Here is a 21,767-nt window from a genome sequence, read left to right as displayed (position 1 = left end):
AAAATAGATTTTGTTAGTTATTATTTAAAGATATCTATACAGCCCATGTCCTACAGTCTGCTGTTTGCATTTCAAAATAATGAAGAGCAGAAGAATATATCAGTAAGAGTACAAAAAAAGGTTAAATTAATTTTTTCCCCAGAGGGGAGTCAGAAATTAAACTCTAAGCAAGAGCATTGAGACATGGCTATCTTGCCAAAAAGAGCTGTAGATATTGAAACTGAACCTCTTTGCTACCAATTTAGAAATTTAGGTTTTGAGCCTCTTCTATGATTAAAAAAAAATTTCTAATGTGATTCATTGCTTATTTTCTAAACATTCAATGCCTCTGTTAATTCCTTAGTTTCACATATGGAAAAGTGTATGCCTTGATGTGGCAGGGCAAGGACACATTTCAAAGACAGTGTAACACTGATCACACAAAGAGGCTGTCAAAGCCACTGCATCAGCACAGGTCAGCACATTTGTAAAAATAAGATATTTATCTTTCTTAAAGAATGAGGGGTATCCCTTCAGTGAAGTACTAGAAGATGCATAAGTGCAAACACTGCCAGCTGCCCCTGCTAATGCAACAAAATGAAACAAATATTTTCACTGCACCTCAGAAGAGAAACATCACTGACACCCCCTACCACTCTTGTGGTTTGCTATAGAGTATTAAAAACAGGAAAACACAATGTATGTATTAGCATCCCACCCCTTCTTACCTTCATGGATTTCAGAGAGGAAATGATGAGTGTTTCCATATATTGTTTTTTCATTCCAGAAAAAAGAATGAAAATAATTTTCTGTACCCAGTTTCTGCACCTGGGGCCTAAATGAAGGGAAGTAGGTAAATAGTTCCAAGTAATTAATGTAATGACTCAGAGGGGCCACAGAAGGAAAGAGGAGTTTCTCCAGTTTAAATGTTTGCATTCATGCTTTGCCTAAAGCAAAACAAACTATCTGTCTTCTGGTTTGTATTTTCCCAGTGAAAACTTCCATTTGTCTTATTGTTGCTCCAGCATGTGCATCATTTACAGCTTTCACTGCTTGAAACATCCAAGTACTGTACATTGCAAGATTTTTTTTTCCCTGAGCTTTTAAGATTTTCTAGAATTGTAGAATGTGCTGTAGGAAGTGAACCAGTAAAGGCAGACTCAATGTAGAACGTGTTGGGTAATTTTTGTAAGTGGCTGCAGCTTAGAGGTACTGTGATGTTTGCTGTGAAGTCTCCAACCCCAAATGAAGTGCATTGGTCTTTTCACACTTCAGGAAAAGAGAATCCACTACAGGAATGACTAAAGTTGATAAGTTACATCTTGACTGGCCATTATAAAAAAAGATGATGGGTATGGAGTTCCATCTGTTTCTGATATTCTGGTCCTTTAATGTGAGCTGCAGAGGTGTGAAAATCTACAAAATACATTCTTGAACTCTCTCCTAGTTAGAAATTTAAGTCAACCTGTTCTTACAAAATGGGAGGAAAAGTATAATCTGTTTTATCTAATAGCTCAGTCAGGAAAAGATTAATTACCAGAGGAAGTCTGTGTTCAGGTCTTGACTCTGAGGGTATAAGATTTGCATTTCTAACTTTCCATTTTAAGAGCCTCAGTACAAGGGATGTTTAGGGGAAACACTTGTAATTTCTCCTAGGGAAGTGAGAACACTGCCCACCAGAAATATCATGAATGGAAAGAGAACTCAGTATAGACCATTTGTCTTAATAGTTTGTGTGCTTAAGTCTGGATGAGGCCTAGGTTTTGTTTGGCCAAATCTCTACTTAATCCCGAGGAGGAAAGCTCTATGAGACAAAATCCTTGTCTCTGGCCAATCATTGTGCACATGACTTGGAACAGAAATATTTTCCTCAATCAGACCTCAAGCAGCAACATTTCTTCTGCAGAAGAGACTTGCCTGATGAGTGCAATAGTTAATTTTTGCCAGCTCTCGCAAAGAATTTCATTTGACTATGGCAAGCCTGCAGTCACTGTGCTAGGTAACATCAGGTTCCCTTTGTATGATCCAGGGACATGCTCTAACCTGCAAGCTGCTAGTGAGGAATTTGATGTGGAAGCTGGAGACTGGAACAGGACAAGTTCATCTCATTGGAAGCCAGCAAACAGCTATTAAGCTTGCTCCATGCTGACAAGGTTTCCTGATGTAGTGGTCTTGGCAAAGTCTCCCTGGAGTAGGTACTGCTGAACTTAGCCAAAAAATGCTCAGAGGGCTTCTCCAGGCAAAACAAGATGCACTGACTTCTGTGCTCTAAAATGGGCCTACAGCAGAGCTGCTGTAAGAGCAAAGAGTCACAGTCTTGGTGACACTGAATCCAATGGGTGATCACTGGTGAAGTCCTAGAAAACAGACTGAGTTCACATCTAACAGTACCATCTCATGGGAAGGATATAAATCCAGTGTAAGAAGCAGAGTAGCTGTTGCTAGGAAAAGTTTGAATAGGGAAAACTCTGCTTCTGTAGTACCTGTTTCATGTCCTGCCAGGCTGGTGACCTCTGAGGGCAAAGGGCAGTTCTGGTGCTGCAGGGCTGCTCCAGCAGAGGGGTTTTGACAGCCCAGTCAGTCAGGGATCACCTCCCATATCCCTGACTCAGAGCAGGGCTGCCACAGGCCTGGAGCTTCATCTTGGTCTCACTAAAGGTGGTCTCACCTAGGGAATATTAGTCCTCCTTACACCAATTTAAAATGGGCAGTAACAGAGATGATATTCTGCATGTGACTTAAGTCTGTCCTCAGTGCAATTTTGGCTTATTGCTGGGTTTGTATACATTCCTTCAAAAAACAAAATTCTTATATTTTTGAGGTTTATAGACTCCACTCTCACTTGAAAGAAGCAACATTTCTTAAGCACACAGAATTAACTCAATTGTTTCTTGGCTGTACTGAGGGGAACATAAAATTTTGTATTTTAAAAAAATATTGTATTGTTGAGGGAAAAGTATAGCAGGATGCATTTTGATTTCGTCAATTGCACCTAGGATTTTTTTCACTTGCTAATTTAATTACAAAAGTATAAGAAAACAGCTTGGGAGTATGGTGAGGCAATCAATAGAACTACAGACAAATGAAAGTAAAATGAAGTTAAATCTTTCCCAACAAAATACCAGATAGCACAGTGTAGAAGCATCTTCTTCATGTAACTAAGGATTTTAAAAAATATTTAAATGGCTTGTTTGGAACAATAAGTTCTTATTCAACTCTCAATGGCCTTGAAACTAAAAATAAACTCTATTTAGTATTTCTTTCAACTTGTTTTAGAGCACATCAATAGTTTTCTCAGAAGATACTATCACTGTTTGGTAGAAATACACTTGCAAAAATAAACTAAATCCAGAAAAAGTTTCCAGGGATGTTTTTGGATGCAAATGTGGATAGTGACTGTGCCCACATCAAAAATAAAACATACTAGCTCTACAATGTCCTTTGCTAAATATAAACATCCTAACATTGATAAGCTTTACAGAAAAAGAAACTGATTGCCATATATTATTACCATCTCCAGTATTTTAAGAGCACCCTCTACAGTCACAAACACTAACCAGGAAGAATTCTTCCTAAAGAAAATAGTAGGAACTGAAAACTGGAGTAGCAGTTTAGTTCACTAGCACAGTGCCAGATCTATATAAACATATCTCTCCTGGTAAAAAGGAGCAGACTTTGCACAAATGCCAAAGATAGAATCTATTGCATCATCAAAGTCTTCATCTTTGAGAATTTAAAATACCTTATATATTCTGTGCTGACCCATAATTAGGCTGTAAGCTTCCTCTCCTAAAGCCATGGATGGCTGTGGGATCTGGAATGGAAACACATAAAATACACTGTTATTTTCAAAAGAGAATGAGGAACAAACCATGGTAAAGGTCAGGATGAACTAGTTCTCCTGAGTTCATTTAGTTTGTTTGTTCAACTCTTTAATAAGAGTTGTGAAAATTGAGTACTTAGTTCATAAGTGGAACTTGAAAATTTCAAAAAATTGAAATTGAAAATTTCAAAAAATTGAATCATTGAAATTGATGAAATTTCATCAAGTTTATTTTCATGAAATGCTTATTATACACATGTACATTCTAGCTTTGAAAACTCCAATCCTCTGAAACGTGCCTTTAAATTGTCTTTCTGTGTTTTTCCCAGATTTGCAAACATAGAGTTATTTTAAGTCTTCAGTGCTTCAGTAGCTAAATTACTGCAGCTGAATCAGGAGTGATGTTTTTCTTTCAAGGAGAAGGTGTAGGTAGTATCTCTTAGCTGATTCTTAAAATAATTGGACATCACTAAAATGTTTACATCTCTTCGAAAATATTGCTTCACGAAACTGTTTAAATGGTGCTATCTCACCCAATTAAGAAAAGTAGCTGGAAATAAAAACAAACGTAAAAATTTGAAAGATAATACTTTTTTCCTGGTTTTTATTTTCCAGCTGCTCGGGAACGTGTCGAAGGAGGGAGCTGTTAGGATTAGCGAGGCCACCAGGTGGTGCCATTGCCCCGCAGCACAAGGGCCCGCGGCCGCTCCCCTCAAAAAAAGGGCCTGCATCAGGAACTGCTTTAGGCTCCCACAAACATTTCCTTATCTTCGTCCAAAAGCAGGAAAAAACCCACCCCAAACCGTAATTGCTAAGACATCCATGCATGCCTATAAGAAAAAAAAGTTAATTTTTACTTGGGATAGGGATGCTTAGATTTAGACCCAGGTAATTTAACATTTCACTTCTCTATTGAAATAAATAAGAGCTACAGGCATAAAGAGCATAGAAGCCATTTCATTTACTACATTACTATTTCTGTGATAAATGAACCAATGTTTATATCTGCAATGACTGAAACAATACACCTTTAGGCTTTCTTCAAATAAATACACTGACAATGCCAACAAATCACTCTGTATTTCTGGAAATAGAAGCTCAGACTATGCTACTCTTAAAAAATTAGTTTGTTCCTGCAGGAGGGCTGCACACGCCAAGCAGGTAATGACTACAATGGTTTCTGGAAGTTTAATCCATTTGGTAGTACTTAGGCTTTTTGCAGGTTCCTTCTGGAAAAAAACTTTTTTCATTGCTAGGATTACTGAAATAAGTCTCGTGGGAGCAAGACTGTGGAAAAAACACAGATTTTGGATTTAGCCAAAGTTGTCCAAGGTGAAGAACAGAAGATCAGAAACCCTCATTGTGGCTAGATGCTGAACAGTGTCCAAAATCTTCAACTTAAATTCATATCAGTATTAATTATTTACCGAATGACTTGACTACATATTTTTTCTTAAATGAATATTGAAACTATCATATTACTTATGATCAAACTTTCTGTTGTGTGCATTTTTCCCTCAACAGCTTTTAAAGTCAATGGTAGCTTCTCTTCACCTCACTCTTGATTTCTATGTACATAAGTAAGGTTAATAATGGTACAGTCTTTTATTCAACATGAAGAGTACTTGTAAACTTGAGCTAAGATGAAATTAAATTCTACAGAAGAAAAGTTACAATTTAAATCTTCACCTCCTAAGTTTTTCCATCCCATGCATTAGCTAAGATAAAGTATTTTCCAGTGTTTAAGTGATCTGAAAATATGAATCTCTCGTTTTACAATTTAATCTGTCATTTTCTACATTTTATTAAATTAGTCTTATTCTCCTGCAATGTAAATATGTTCTTGAATATATGGCCAGGATTATTCAGGCTGTTTTAGAGCCCATGGAATGCTAGGGTTAGAGACAGAGAGAATCCCTGTGCTCTGGGTTCTGTCAGCAGGACCCTGTGTTTGACAGCTGCATGTGGGAGAAGAGAGAAATGGGAGAAGTGTAAAAGATGGGCTATCCCAAACAGGAAAGGGGGAGAGGAGGGGAAGAAGGGAAGAAGAGACAGAGGTGAGGATGAGAAGAGAGAGAAGGTCCCCTATGAAAAGGGGGAGGTGTGGGGAATATAAGAAAGGTAGAAAATGAAAGGCCTCCTTTTTTGGTTCGTTGTATTTGAGGAGAAATCAGAGATCGCACATTAAAAAGCATCTGATAAGAGTGTATCATTACATTTCTTCAAATGTCTCATCTCCTTCTCTGAAAGCATTGACCTGAATTTTTCAGATTGTGTTTCTTGAAATAAGAAATGGATAAAAATATCTATTTAGTAGCTCACTGACTATAGTAGTAAGAAGGATAACTGCTATTTCTTAAGCAACAGACATCTAATCTTTGATAATAAAGAAAATTTCCAACATATATTGTAAAGATAGGTCAGAAGCAATGCTTCAATGGAATTATACACCAGACTTTTTCCCCCCTACTTTCTACTGTGATTATTGGATTAGATTCTTTCCTGAAAGGCAATGGGGGACTATAATGAAGTGCCAGCACTCAGTGAAGTGTGCAGTGGCACAGCAGAGACAGAGGTGCATCTTGCTGGGAGCCAAGCACAGCACTGACACAGCAGGCTTTCAGCACAGGTACTCACTGCACAAATGCAGGAGAGCTGCTCAGCTCCTGAGGTGTGCTGGAGCAGCCAGCAGCTGGAATTCATCTACAGCACAGGCTGCTGGGCCATTCCTGTTTGTTTGTGCTTGAGCTGCAAACTCCATTCTGTATTGTGTTTCACAAGTGCCTGATAATACACTGCCTGAGCAGAGAGACATCAATCACAGTGTCCAACCAGTTTTGTAAACAAGGACCAAAACCTTTACTTAAAGGCAAGGAAAAGAAAAATAACTGGCTGAGGGGTGGGAAAGGAATGATATTCTGTATGTGACCTAAGTCTGTCCTCAGTGCAATTTTAGCTTATTGCTGGGTTTGTATACATTCCTTCAAAAAATTCTTACCTCACTGGATAACCTTGTATTTTGCAGTATTACAGCTGGACTATGGCTCTTACTGAACAGTTCATGCTTGCAGCATTACTATAACCAAGTACTTGTAAAACTCATGTTCAGAGTATGCCAAAGATCTGCAAGAAACTGACAAAATGTTTGACTTAGTATTTCATTAAAACTGTAGTTTAAAGGCTCAAAGGGTCAAAATAAACTTCTCTCAAAGGCTGAAGAAGTGTAGGATAGAGCTTGTGAAAATCCAGTCAAAACTTCGGTTTGGGATTCTCACAGGCAATACAAGTAATTTAGCAATTGTGCTTGTCCCACCTTTTTCTTTTTTTTTTTTTTTTTTTTTCCCCTCATCATTGATACAGAAAAATAAAGTTAAATGAAAGAAAGAAATAAAGAAAAATGCCTTAGCATATTTTTCTGAAACTCAGTACAGAATGATAGAAAGGTTTTCTGAGCAGTTGAATGCTGAGCATGACAGATAGCAACTGAATTGTCTCCTAAGCTGTTACCTGAGAGGTATATCATGAAAAAATTAATTATAGACTACATAGTAATGACTAGTAGCCATCATAGACTGCTTGTTTTAGCAAGAAATTATTAGGGTTTTTTTGCTGCATCTAAATTCAATGGAAATGTATTATTTTACAACATCATTGATTAACAGTCTTCATTAACCTTTAACAACAATGTGAAAATTACAGGTGTATACACCTCTTTAATTAAGCATTTTGTTTTCCATTAAGTGCAATTCCTTCACATCTTACCAAATGACAGTATGAGGCTGAACAAACTGTCAGTATGTTTCTTAACACTCTAATTGTAATAAAATGCAGCCATTGTAAATGTCTGTATATCTGTGAGTTCAATTGAAATGCTGCCACACAACTCATGTAACTGAGGAAAAAAAAAGTTTAATTGCTTTCTTTTCTGTTCATTGTGTCCCAGTTTTTCAGGTGGGGTGAGGGTATAAGCTTTGTGTGCTTTCCCAAAAACTACAGGTAAAAGAGCTAAGCAAATTCTATGCATCTTTTACTTACACAGTTCCAAGATTATGGGGTTATGTGGAAAAAAATGCATATGAAAAGCAAATGTTAAATGGCAAAGCATGTAAAAGATCAGATGGCAGCACAAGTTTGGGCTGTTCTGTCTCATGAACATATTTTTGTTAATACTAAGGGCAGAAAACTCCATACATCTATGACTTTCTTCTCAAGAACCATTTTGAGGGAGAATCAACTTAGTGCTTTATGTAGACATGCAACAGAATTTTTTACAGACCCTGTCCCACTGAATACTTCCATCCTCTCAGCAAACACTGTCAGTAGTCTGCAAACACCTCACTAGCTGCCTCTTAGAGCTGTTTATAATTTGTGCAGTTCCTACAGTTCACAGCTCTTTCTACTGATTAACTATCAATATAGTACTTTATCACAAGCAGTTGCTGCCAGACACTACTGTCTCATTGTTTTGCTTTTGACTGTTTCTTCCAGGACCTTTCCAGGACCCTTCTGGAATACTGACTTGTAATACTACCAAAATACATATTTTTAAAAATTCTTGAAAGGCATTTAATTTTCTGGGGTAGATTTGTGAGAACTTTACCTTTTTTTTTTTCCCAACAGAGAACCCAAAGCAGCATACAGTGTCCTAGCAGTGTTAATAGTGATGTTATATTTGGAACACTGCCTTTTCCAGTTGAACGTCTTCTGTTTATGCATTCTAATTAAAACCAGGCCATTCTCTACAGAAAAACCATACAATTATATAAAAATACGCATCTATATACCCAGTGGTCTTTGCTAATAGGGCTTGTTTTCACAGACATGAAAGAGCAGACAGGTATCAGAGCAGCTCTGACAGAAATTTGAGCAGTGACCTCCAGCACCGTTGGATTTGAGGAGAGGATGTGCTCCTATCCATGCTCCTCCTGTTGAACAACTTTGACATGCCTTCCATGACTCATATACTACATTTTTCCTTCTCATGTTCACTGCCCAGCATTTTTCTGTTGTAGGCAAGGATATATCACATCTTGTTGAGGTTTTTCTCTCCCTGTAGATTCAGTAGAACCTTCCTTCTGACTATGCTCCTTGGTTAATGTTGTTCAAACCTTCAGAACAACTTTACAAGCATGGAAAGAAACTGTCTGAGGCCCATTTCTTGTGACATGGTTGCAGACACTGTTTTTTGGGGATTTTTTGGATGACACTTGTGAACCCTCACCTACCCTTCCTTCACTGATGGATGAGGGTAAGAGACATACTGCAGTACGGCAGCACTTCAGTTCGCACTCTATGTGTGGAATATTCTGGAATCACCTTGCGGTATTTCCAGTCTAGCTGAAGTCAGTGTGGAAATGACCCAAAGTGCCCGAGGCACCAAGGTGTGCCCGGGGTGCTGTGACGCCGCTCTGGGAGCAGCACGGGCACGCTGCCCCGCTGGAGCCCCGCTCTGCGCTTCCCTCACCTCCTCCTCACGGCGAGGCGCGCCCGCCCTGCCCGGTCCCTGCCCTGCCTCAGCCCTTCCCGCTGGGCGGGCGGCTCGCCAGCCGCCTCCACACGGCCCGGGAAAACAAACCCGACTGTCAGGCGGCCTCCAGCCGACAGTACCCGGGCCCGGGGCTGGGTTTCCTCTTCAGAGGCCTGTTGGGGCCAACCCGGTCCATCCCGGCGCGGTTCGCCGCGGCCCAGGCTGAGGAGGAGCAGGGCGGCCTCCCCTCAGCTCACCGCTGTAGGTGTCCGTCGGGGGCCCCGTGCGCGCCGCGCGCTCCCTCAGGGAGAGCAAAGGCCGCGGGCGGGCGGGAAAGCGGCGGGAAGCCCCGGGCTCACCTGCGGGACGCCCCCGCCTGGCTCCTCCCCGGCCCGGCCCGGCCGCGGCGCCCCCTCCCCCGCTGGAGGGGGCGGGCAGTGCGCGCTGATCTCCGGCGGCGAGTGCGGCTGGCGGGGCGGCGGAGAGAGTGGTGCGGAGTTGACGGGGATTCCCCTGTGGGACAGAGGCGGCTCGGGACGGGTGAGGAGAACGGCAGCGGGCGGTCGGGGAGCTGAGGGGGGCACCGCGTCGCCCGCTTTTCCCTGCCGCGATGGCCGGGGCAGGGTGGGCACAGGACTGTGGCACCGGAGCGTGGCGGGCACGGGAGCCGTCGCCCTGCGGTGCCGCAGGCGCTGCTGCCCACGGCTGTGGCAGAGGCTCCCGGCGCCGAGGCGCCCTCAGCTCCGTTAAACACGCGCCTTTCCAAAGGCCGAGGGCGTCGGGCCCGCCCGGGCGTGAGGCGAGAACTCGGCGGCGCTCCCCGCACCGCCGGCGGGTGACGCGCGGGGAGCTGGCGGAGCGCCGGCCGTGCCGGGGCAGCGCTTCCCCCGGGCGCTCCTCGGGGCTGCGCTGGCGAGCGGAGCGGGGCCGCCCCGGGGCGGGCGAGCTCAGCGGTTGAGCGGAGAGGGAGCTGCCGGGGGAACAGGCTCCCGGAGCCCTTCTGCATTTGCTCTGCGGCAGTCACGAGCGAGGGTCTTCCCTCCGAGCCGCGGCTGGCCCGGGCTGCGGTGCCGCAGCTGGAGGTGCCGCTGCCGGCCTTGGCTTCCAGGTGGGCGGGCGGGGCCCGGAGCCCCCGCGGGGCGCCCAGACCGCCTGCTCGCACGCATTCCTCCGGGGATTCCTGGCATTCCTGGGCAGAGGGCACTCTTGACTTCTTTATCTCCCTTTTATTCCGCGAATTAGCGTATTTTTTGCGAAAGGGTGTGTCCGCGTTGCGTGTGTTCTTTTTCATGGGAAAAGTTTAGAATGGCAGTTCTGCTATTTGTTCTTCTTCCAATTAACTTTGCATCTGATGTAATTTATATCCTTCCAATTCGATGACAACTTTATGGGGAGATCAGTGCTGCGATAAAACTTCTGCGGTGAGTTTGCATTAGATTAGCAGTTGACAGAACGATTGCTGGGAATTTTATCTTTTCCCTTTTTTTAGCATGCAGATATTTAAAAAAAAACTTTTGCAATGCAAGTTGAATGATTATCAGAATAGAAATAGTGGAAACCTCTTGTTGAAATTTGTTCAGTTTTTCTGAGCATCTACACTGTGTTTACCTTGTGCAGACTCCTAGAAGTCAATCCTGTGGGTGAATCAGAAATCCCCTAAGTGTATCCTGACTTCTGCTACTCCCATGGGAACTTGATAGATTCAGTGTCTGACGCCTGTGCTGACAACTGTCAGATGTGTTGTAGTTATAAATCTCTTTATAGAGCTTGTTTTAGCAGACCTTAAAAACTTATATAAAAATATAATTTAAATGGCAAAACCAAGCTGCTGTTTACTTTTTAAAGGTGCTTTGTAAGAACTTGTTTGACTAGCAATTGTATTTTCTAGAAATGTCATAGTCATTGGATTGTCTTGGGTTTTTTTCTCATGTTAGACCCAGGAGAAATCTGCTTATGCTCACACTGTGTTTTAAGCCAGATGTGGTTACTGATGATTAATGTAAAAGTGTAACAAGTTGCTATAAGTTTCTGTTTGTTTGGTTGTTTTTTTTTATGATTAGTTTGAACTTGAGTCTTTTCTTTTGCAAGACTCAATTTTGGAATTATAAATGGAAATGAAAACTTTCATACAGTATTGAAGCCTGTGATTAACATGTAGTAAACATTATGTTTTAGAAGTTTGTCATGTTATGGAAGGCAATTAGGCTGCTTTTTATTTTATGTTATTCATTTTGAGACACAGCTACATTTCTAAAACAGAAGGCTCTGTAAAATAGGACAGCAATGCTTCTAGCTTTTGTTAGAATTCTCTTAGGATATTCAGATAATCATTCACGTAAGAGAAGATGGTTGTTTTAAGCAGACAGTTGGTTGTTTAATATTAATGGAGTTTTTTAAAATAATCTAAGATAAATAAAAATACAGTGCTTCAAATGAAGCATCTATAAAATGACTAATATTTTTACCTGTGTGCTGACAACTTAGAGATGTTTCTGAAATATCTTAATCATAGGAACAGTATTCCTACTTGGTTTGCATACACCTTGAGTTGCCACTGACATTAACTGTTTCTAAATGCCACCTAAATGCAAATACACACCACAAAGGTAACTAATGTTGTGACAGGCCTAAAAGGCCTTGTATTGCTGACCCCCCTGACTACTGAATTTGTGTTGATATTTCCAAGAGCCTGTCTACTCCATGAGTGTATCACACAACTGTTTGGGTTTTTTAATTTTATTCTCATTATCTGACTTAGTTACATTTTGCTTTTAAATCTAATTAATCTTGACTGCTTAGGCTGCCTGAATTGCCTCCAGCTTATTTTAATTTCTTTTAATTGCATTATTAGATCTCACTGTCGTTACTAAAATGTCTGAGAATGCACTTAGGTTTCCCTGGCAGGGTTTTCATGGGAGATGTGAAATTTAATTTTCTGCAGAAATAGTCTACAGGATGTCCTGTATAAGGAATTTTACCTCAAAAAGAGGGTGACAAAGTTGCAGAAAAGAATTGGTGACAGTTCCTTCTTCTGGTGTGCATTGTGTAATAGGAAGTTGATTATTCTGGGAGTATTGGTGAAACTGGTTTGTCTGGGTTCTGCAGTGTCATCTGAAATGTGCAGGTGGAATGACATGACCTCAAATGTGAATTTTTAAATCTTTTGTCGTGGAGTAATAGAAGAACATATGTGCTATGAGTTTATTCAGCCTGGATCATAGTGGGCAGGTTTTTATTTAAAAATAGCTACTGAAGTATTTTGACACCAAATAATTCTGCAGATGCAAAAATGTAAACAAAAGTAGATCATCACAGTTCCATGCTACAGTCTGCTGTTTTACCATTTCTGCTTTTGCAGACATACTGATGATGGTGTCATTATTTTTAGAACCTTTTTACCTGTGAAGGTAACCTGAAATCTGGATATTAATACCAAGCACACAAACCTGATTTTGCAAAACAACATTCAGCCTATCTATCTACCTAAGTTGATAGAAAGGAACTGCAAAGAATCTGCTGATTAGTACAAGATCACTGGTACTAACAGATTTCTGAGAAATAGCAATGAACACTGAAATAATGGGGCATTTTTTTTTTACTTCTGCACCCTCTCTGCAACTCTGAATGGCATCAGAAATGTTGCAGCAACTTGTTGCCCACGTGTTCAGATAAAGCAGGCTTAAGAAATTTGTGTTTCTTCTATCTGTCCCACTTATTTTTTTTTAGAGGTAGGAGGAGGTTATCTTCTACCTGATCAGTTCAGTGATACCATTCAGAGGCAGGCTTTGTAAGGAATTACATCCTTACAGTATTGAGATTAACAAATGGTTTGAATGGCCAGGATGAGGTGAAGGTGTTGGAATTTCTCTGATTTTGTTGCTAGGTCTCAACAAACTGCACAGAGGATGATGGTACAGACTTGACACATCCTGAACTTAGGTTTGGTAATTCTGTTTTTAATGCATCTTGAATGAGGTGTTGGAAGGATGTGCAAAAATACAATAAATAGGTTGAGTTTTGCTATTTCTCTTCTAAATTGGCAGAAGAGTGGAGAATCCACTCGCTCACTCACCAGGTTAATGTATGAGGGAAGGTGTTTCACGTGTCCATGGCGTGTTTGTTCCAGGCATCTTTATCTGGAAATATGGACACATTTCAGAAGCTGCTTTGACCTTGACTTTGAATGGTGTTAAATCAAAATGGTAATACTTTTCAGTGTAGCCAAGTATGAAAATTTAATCTTAAACCCCAAAAAGTGGACATGTTAAGAATGCATGTGCTAAAGATTTAGTGGAGTGGTAGTCATGGAGTTGCCACTGTTTGAGATTAGAGCTCACTGTATTTTTCTGATCTTTACCATCTCTGCCAACACAGCTGGCAGTCTCCATGGAGGAGTTTATCCAAATGTAGGCTTATAACCTTTCATTTTAGGTGAAATGAAGTGGATAGCAAGATTCATAGCCAGACATTTTAGGTATATAGTTTCATTTTTCAAAGAATGCCTCTTAATTTTTAGCCAAATGAAATATTTTAATTTCTATTAGTCCATCTTTTGTATTTAAGAGTTTCATTAATCAGGCTGACAGTATGAGATGTAAAGTTAATATTCTGTAATAACTTTTCACATTCTTCTTGATTTTGCTAAAAAAAAAAAGAGAGCAATGAGGAATAAACGTGACTGGAGAAATGTCTCAGAAAGCATTTAGACTGCAAAAAGCCACCAAGGAGCTTGGTAAGACTGGAAGATGCTGCAGTGATTACCATGGTGGCCCCTTTCTGTGAGGGTCCCCAGGCATTGCAAGGAGTCAGGACCACTCAGATGTGACTCTCAGCAGTCTGAGCATGACCATGTTTGGACTCCAGGCATTTGCAGCAGTTCATGATACTTTAGTTGCATGTGCATTGCATGCACCATTTAAAAGTAGCTAAAATGTGGACATGAAAGCTAAATACAGTGTGAAAAGGAGATGTATTGTCTAGGCTGCCCATGCTTGCACAGTCATCATACCCACATGTGTTTATGTGTTTCTGTGAGTGTATATATAAACCCTCATACACACTTGCAGAAGCCTGGTAAGTAATTACCAGCCTTTAGGAATGTTTTAACCCTATTGTGAATTCTGTTGGAAGATATCTCTAAGAACTGTTGGAGGTGTATTTAATGTACATAAAGATGTGCAACAGGGGGTAGTTATTTGCATTCTGCTTCAACATAAGCATAATACAGAAGTAGGGTGAAATGTAAGCTTTTATATAGATATGTGGGAGTGTTTTCAGTGAGTAAGTCAAGCTCAGTATATTTTGTTGGCCTGGCTGAAAATGGCTGGGTTATGCCTTCATACGTTTATTTGCACGCCATTAGTTGTATGCAGGGAGCAAATGTTCAGCAGTAGCAGCCTTTATTTACAAGAACAATTGGCATGTAGTGTTGCATTAGAATTCCACAAACACTTCAAGCTTCATAAAGAAGCAGCCCTGCCTCTCTCATTTCCCTGGTAATTATGCTATTCCAGTGTGAAGGTGAGGAGTGTGGCAGCTCAGGGTGGCTGGTGAAACCTGTGCTTGCAGGGCCCACAGCAGGTCACTTTGGCTGCACAGGCTTTGTGAGCCCTTCTGAGTGATTCAGTGCAGCTCACCATGATCTCCTTTCCTCTGTGGAGTTTTTGAACCTCTCTCTTCTATACTCAGCTCATGTCTCTCAGACAGTGTGATGAAATCATCTTGTCTGGTGGGGCCTGGGCTCAGGGCCTGCAGTTCTGGCTGCATATTTAAATTTGAAAACGCATGGCTGAGTTAGTTGAAAGAAACTAGATGGGTGTGAAGCCAAGTGTTTAAGGAATACAATGTAATTAAGACAAAGTTTAACAGTAGAAAAATGGAAGGCATAACTGGCTTGAATACACATGAAGCTGTGGCCTTATGTTGGCTGTGTAAATATGACTCCTACAGCCTATTTTACATGTAGATTCTATACTTAAATACTTGCATCTCCATAGAGATTAACCCTGCCCTGTGTGTCTTTATATTGGTGAGCCCTTGGTCTTTGCAAGCAGCTGGACTCATAGTGCATTATTAATTTTGGTCAGGAATAAGTTACACAGGCTTAATAATCAAGGTTATGCAAATTGCATCTGTTGGGTTGCTGTAAAAGTAGTTCCTGTAGACAAGATTATAGATTTCATGGGAAAAATGAGAAGAATGTCTACTGAAATTTCACATTTAAAGTGAAGGAAAAAATGTGTGGAGTATAGGAACCTTTTATTATTTAATTATGTAAGATGATTTTATACATAAACGTGTTTCTGAAGCACTTGTAAAACTTCTTAGCAAAGGTTGCCCTAGCTGTGCCCATTCCTTTGAGAAGGGCTTTCTAAGAGACTCTTAACAAACCTGAGATTTTTTGCTCAAGCCTCTAAAAGGATACTCTCTTATATTTAAGCAACAATGATGTCATTGGGATGTACTAAGATAATTTCCTTTGGAACAAAATACAGTTTCTAACACTGACAATTGGAGGAAAATGTAATGTAACAACACAGAATCTTTTGTGGAGTGAGTGTATTCATGTCAGATGTTTGGATGCAAACCAGCTATTGTATTTGAAATCACAAACCACTTTTAGAATCTGTGAGTATCCTTGTGTCTCTCAGCAACCTTTTCTGTCAATACATAAAGATACAAACATCAAGAATTTGATAAAGTAGAAGAGTATATGTAATAAGATTTCCTCTTAGTGACTTTATTACTTTTTTTCTTGTTTTTAACCTTTTTTGCAAGTTTTTAAGAAAAAAGAGGGGATATTGAGTATGTGTGTATATAGTCAACTCTGAAATAAGCATAAGATTTTGTTGTTACTTGCTTTTTGTATTTGAAGTTTGTAAATATTAATTGTAGTGCAGCACTGTCAGATACTCACAAGATAACGCCAGTAACTGGATCCTGTTAGTGGCAAAACCCAACCTGTTCAGGAGCTTTATCTGAGCCTGTGTGGGAGCTGAAGGAGTAGCATGGCACAAATGCACTCAGGCAGGTGTTTGTACACAGGAGCCATGAACAAACAAGTGCAGGTCCCCAACTCCCTCCAGGGCCTTAACCCTGTCACAGTCTGCAGGGCTGGGACTGCTCCCTGCCCATCACATGGATCCCTTGCTTGGAACTGTATTTCATCTACAGGCTCACTTCTGCTTTAGTATACTTGGAATGTGTTTGATTTTGTTTCTGATTCCCTTTTGCTTATGATTTGGGAAAATCTGGAAACATTATTTCAGTAAAGAAAAAGAGAGCTCTTAAATACTGATACAAAGTATATAATGCAGTGGTAATAGCTTAGAATATTACATGAGAAATTTGGAGGTTTCTTAGCATTTTCATCATAAACAAAATTAAGTCTTTACTTTGCACTCAGTAAGTGAAGTTAGCAGGTCATGTGTTGTTTCCTCTAGGGATAAATCCTGTAAAATTATGACTACATGAATTCATACGTAGCAGATAAAGAAAATTGGATGTATGTATTATGTCCTTGTTTTCAATAAAACTCTGAAAATTTTTGAGACCTGAGTATCTGCCAAAATGTGTTGTTGTTGACTTACAGCCATTGAAGCAGATTTTCAATTGGAAAAAAAAACCCCAACCAACCAACAAATAAGCCAACAAAACCTGCTAGTTGTCACACAGCTCAAGCATTTGGCTGATCTGTCACATACTTTCATAGGACTAACAAGATGTTTTACATTTCAAACACTGAGACTTCCTCACACACAACATTTTTCAGCCAGAGGGAGTATGAACCCAGCTGTAAGGAAGTGAACAGTATCTTTTGCTCTAACTGCTTCTAATTGTTCCTTCTGCTGACAGTCCTTATTAAATACAGCCTCTTCCTCTCCTTGGAAAGGTGACTGCTAATGTTTTGTTTTGTTGGCTCTCTGAATAAGGTGAACTGAAACTGAAATTCTCCTTTCTAAGGCAGCAAGTCCAAAGGTCATCCACTTTGCTGTACTGCATTTTGGGAGAAATTAATAAAATAATATCTGTAATGCATAGTAACTGAAGCGTGGCTGTTGGCTTTCACTAACAGTATGGAAGAAAAGTATTATTTGGGATTTTCATCCTGCAGGAAGTTCTGACTTGTCATCTATAGACTGCCATCTGAAATCAGAAGAGAGAGAGATTTTTTTCACGGAATAAAAATGAAAGCAATTAATTGAGAAATGTTGAAATCCTTCCTATAAAAAGGTATTTCTCTGAGTCAGTGTTCCTGGCTGGACTTCATGCTTCATTATACACCCAAAGCTATATGACTCCCATAGTTAATCACAGCTTGGTCAAAGGAGAAAGAAACCAACTCATGTCATGGTCGTGGAAGGCACAGAGCTACAGGGCTTCTGGTGTGGGGGCTGCAATTCCTGCTCTCCCAGGGAGGCCTGCGTGGCCCCTGGCAGTGTGCAAGGCTGGCTGGGTGCTCCTCCAGCAGTTCCTTTTCCCCATGGCAGGGTGGCAGCTGGGACTGGCAGTGCTGTGAATGTCCCTGCAGAGCAGTGCAGGGTTGGGTACACAGCCCTGCAGCCACACTGGGATGCAGCAGCTCAAAACTGCTCCTGTCCCTTTGCCCTGCACCAGTCACTAATGCACCTGCATGGGGGGCTGCAGCTCAGGGGGTGCAGGGCATGAATGCCCAGTGCATTAGATGGAGTGCTTTTGGAAGATTGTCATTTGATAGCTTTTCATGATATATGTAAGGCTAATTCTGCCTACAGTGATAGGTCAGCCCTGTCTTGGATGCTGAAGAGATGCCTTGATTTGGTCTTGTGTCTGTGTGATACCAAGTGCAATCCTTGCAGTCTGACACTGGTATATGGAGCTTTGAAAAACACATTCTGTGTGGCTTAGGTTCACAGGAACTCCTGATTGTTTTCAAGTATAGAATTTGTCACCGTATCTTTCCTTCCAACAAGTAGGAAGAAGAGATGGGACATGAAGTTTTTGGGTTGGTTTAAAAGGGAATGAATATTGGAAAACTCAGTGGTTTGTTTCTTATTGAATTTATAGAAATTTTAGGTAGGTCTTTGATGCTGACATCAGAAACACCAACAGCAATAATAAAATAAATCTGAGTAGTTTATTTTCCTCACTGATACCAGCAGATATAGAATGATACCATATGTAGAAAATCCATTCTTATAAGCCTTTTGAAAGTTTTGAATTTTGACTACTCACTAGGGAGTGGCAGTTTACAGACAGTGCTGGGGAAAAACAAGAGGTGACATTTTCATTGTGTACTGTAACTATCATAATTTTCTTTCTAATAACTGGGAGGAGTAACTGCCACATTTGCTATAAATAGAATTTTATAATTTAATAGAAAATTAATATAAATTTATAATTTAATTTATAACTAAATTATATTAAATTATAAATGTATGTTAGTTCTATATAGAAAAAATAATTTTATATAGATTAAAAAACCTCTAGTATGAAAAAATCTCAAATGGGAATAAGGAATCTGTTGGAAAAATGGCAGACTGTTTTCAGGTGCCTTTCTATTGTTGGATATTGTCAGTTTGCTGTTAAATCAGTTTTACTGTCTTTTTTTACAGCCCCGTATCTAGAATTAGAAAATTGCACTTTCCTCCCTTGTGCTCTCTGTAAGCAGTAGATCAGATAAATGTGTCCTACTCCAGAGCTGTCTCCCACATGGACCAAAAGGGACAGCAGCCCAGGGCCACTTTTCCTTGGCAGAAGCCAATTGTAGGCAGGATTGACAGTGATGAAGTTTCCCCTCATACTTGCAAGGCGTGTTTGTGAGAATGTTTTCCATTAAGTGTGAAAACATTACAGTTTTGGCCTTCCATGAATTATCCTGTCTGTTTCCTTTTCTTCACTCTCACAGTGTGTAAGTTTTCCTTCCTCTTCTCTCGTAAAGTTGTTTCCTGTCCTTTTCCCATAACACTGTCATTTATTATTGACCTAACACCCACTTTGTGTGATGTTGCTGATACTTTCTGAATAGTCAGCTGCACAGAGAATCCATTATTTAGCTTGGAGAGCAAGCTCAGTGTTATGTAAGGCTGGAGAACAAATTTTATAGTTCCTTCCTGACATTTTGCTGTGCATGTGAAATGTCTGAAGTTAACGTTCATAAATTGTTACATCCTGCTTTTTCAAAAGAGACAACTGATTAAATAATGTGGGCCATGAGGATTTTTTTTTCTTATGGTAATAAAAATTGGGAAATAATTTGCATGGAACCAAATATCATTTGTAATTTAGCCTGAAATAGTTTAAAATTTTCAGAATTCTCAAAGTTCTCTCCTCCAAAGAGGAGATAATAGGATATGTCCACATCTTCTTTTAATGAAAAATCTTCAGGTAATGCAGTCTTAGGAGACTCAGGATTGTGATATTGGATGTGGGGGAGTTCCTGGTTTTCTGACATTAAGGGAGGCAGGGAGGAGTCCTAGTGCCATAAAAAAGTCAGGTCCCTTTTATTCTCCATATCCCTCCCTAGATGTGTGTAATGGGAGGCAATGCCTCTGAAGGGTGTGTGGCTCCTTCAGGAGGCCAGGGGACATATCCATTGGTGGGACAGTGTGTCCCCCCATGCTGGTCACCATCTCTGCCTGGACTGACTGTCTGTCTGTCTGTCTGTCCTGAGCACGTGCTTGGCTCACAGGCTGGAGCTCAGGGTGGGATGTGCTTTGTGGTGAGGGTGTGTGGGCAGGATACAGGAGAGCAAGCTTCCCATGCAGAGTTTGCCATTTAACAGGATTAGGAAAGCAATTTTTCTGAATAAATCTGCCTTGTAGATTTGGCTCAAGAACTGCAATGGGTGGTGGAGACAATTCCATGCCTTTGTGATGCTGTAATGTTAAGAAGGGGAGAGACATGTCTGGCACAGGAGGATGTTTCTCAAAGGAACTCCTTTCTGTTTGCAGGGAGAGCAGCCAGGGTTCCACATGACAGAGGTTTCCTTTATTGTGAGCAGGTCTCACATAGCTCCTGTTAGCTAGCTATAAAGTAGCTGTGAAAGGAAATGTTTTTAAGGAATTTAAAAAGAGTTTTTGACCTGTTAAACCTTCAGTGTTCATCTCCTGTGGCTCTTTGTAGAGTATCATATCACCACTGTACAACAAAGTGCTACAGAAGAACATGCAGAGTATTGGATTTTCAGGTATGAAAACCTCTGCTGACAAGTTCTCTTTATAAACAAAAAATGTCATAGTTTCTGTTTTCGGCAAAAAGAAGTTGTTCAGAAAAATTGAACCATTTCTGAGGAATGATAAAACGTGGGACTTCCATAGCCACTGAAGTCAGTTTTTAAAATGAGTGTTCAAGCACCTTTATGAAGTCTTACTTTAGGAAGCAATATCAAAACTGAAAGGCTTGAGGAGCTTTGAGTGTAAGTTTTGTTTATTTGTTCACAAAAGTTTTTAAAGGTTGCTATCCCTGATGATGAAGTTAAAACACAAATTCAGTTTGAAATTTTCTGCAAGCAGTCCAAGGCCATGCTGCTGACAAAATAGGTGATCCCCTCATTCTGTGGTACCTTACTTGCTGACCTGACAGCAAGATGCTGATGATTCTATGTCCTTGACTATATTATCTGCTTTAGCAAGTAGAATATTTTCAAAAGAAAATAATTAATTGAACTAGTCTTTTCTTACATCCCAATTAATTTATATGTGATGTTGTATAGGAGATAGGAACTGGTTTCATAATAGAATGGCAGTCGTTCACCTATTAATAGAGTCATTGCTTCTGTCTTCTGAAAATTGCGTTTTTAAACTCTGAGATAGCAAATAAAATTACTAGCAAGGCAGTATTGTTTGCAATTTAAATAATTACTTTGGTAGAAAACCTGAAATTAGGACTTACATCACTCTCTATTTCAGAAAAAAGCTTCTTTATTTTTTTAAGTGACTACAAGTACGTAACAAAGAGCCACACAAACAGGGAAATTGCCTTCCCAGCTGCCATTGAGCTATCTAACCTCTTTTCATAAGCTGAAGAGTAAACAGACTGTTTTGTCATAACATTTGAGGCTTCAGCAGCCTTAGAGGAGATTAAAAGCGGGCAGTTGTAGCTGTCAGGGCCCCCAGCTGTCAGCCCTGCCCTGGATCAGATGTCAGGATCCCAGTCGGTCGCAGCAGGAGCACAGGCTGATTTCATTTACCCCACTGCCAGTCTGAGGTTTTCCAGGGCTGAGGTGTGCACTGAGCCAGCAGAGGTTTCAGATGTTCTCATTTGTGGCATGGTGACATCTGTCAGAGGAGTGGGGCAGACAGATGGGAGAGGAGCAGCTTCAGCCCTCTTATCCTCCCTGTTGCTGTAACCCTGCCAGAGCCTGAGATGTGACTGTGCAATGTGTGTGCAGGAGAGTGACTGTAACTGTAATTAATCAATTAACATAGTTTCAGGATTTCCTCAGAAAGGCTGTGTGTGATGAAAGCCAGTAGTGCTTTTTCTTTAATTTAAAAATGCTTACAAAATCACAAAACCACT

At 40.5% G+C, this 21,767-nt stretch overlaps 1 protein-coding gene across 4 annotated transcripts in view; it reads left to right on the top strand.

The window, feature by feature from the left end:
• Positions 1-9,696: 9,696 nt before the first annotated feature.
• The window catches only part of CGNL1 (cingulin like 1), a 54,650-nt gene continuing 42,579 nt past the window's right edge, over positions 9,697-21,767 (top strand). For 2 of the 4 annotated variants that reach the window (XM_063169604.1, XM_063169603.1), the window contains exon 1: positions 10,473-10,690. The gene's annotated coding sequence lies outside the window, so the exon portion shown is untranslated. Of the gene's footprint in view, positions 9,810-10,472; positions 10,691-21,767 lie in introns of those variants that run through there. The other 2 variants (XM_063169602.1, XM_063169601.1) reach the window with 2 other exon arrangements.

The sequence above is a fragment of the Melospiza melodia genome, chromosome 15, assembly GCF_035770615.1.
Source record: "Melospiza melodia melodia isolate bMelMel2 chromosome 15, bMelMel2.pri, whole genome shotgun sequence".
In the NCBI taxonomy this organism is placed as follows: domain Eukaryota; kingdom Metazoa; phylum Chordata; class Aves; order Passeriformes; family Passerellidae; genus Melospiza; species Melospiza melodia.
This window is presented reverse-complemented; position numbering and strand designations above follow the sequence as displayed.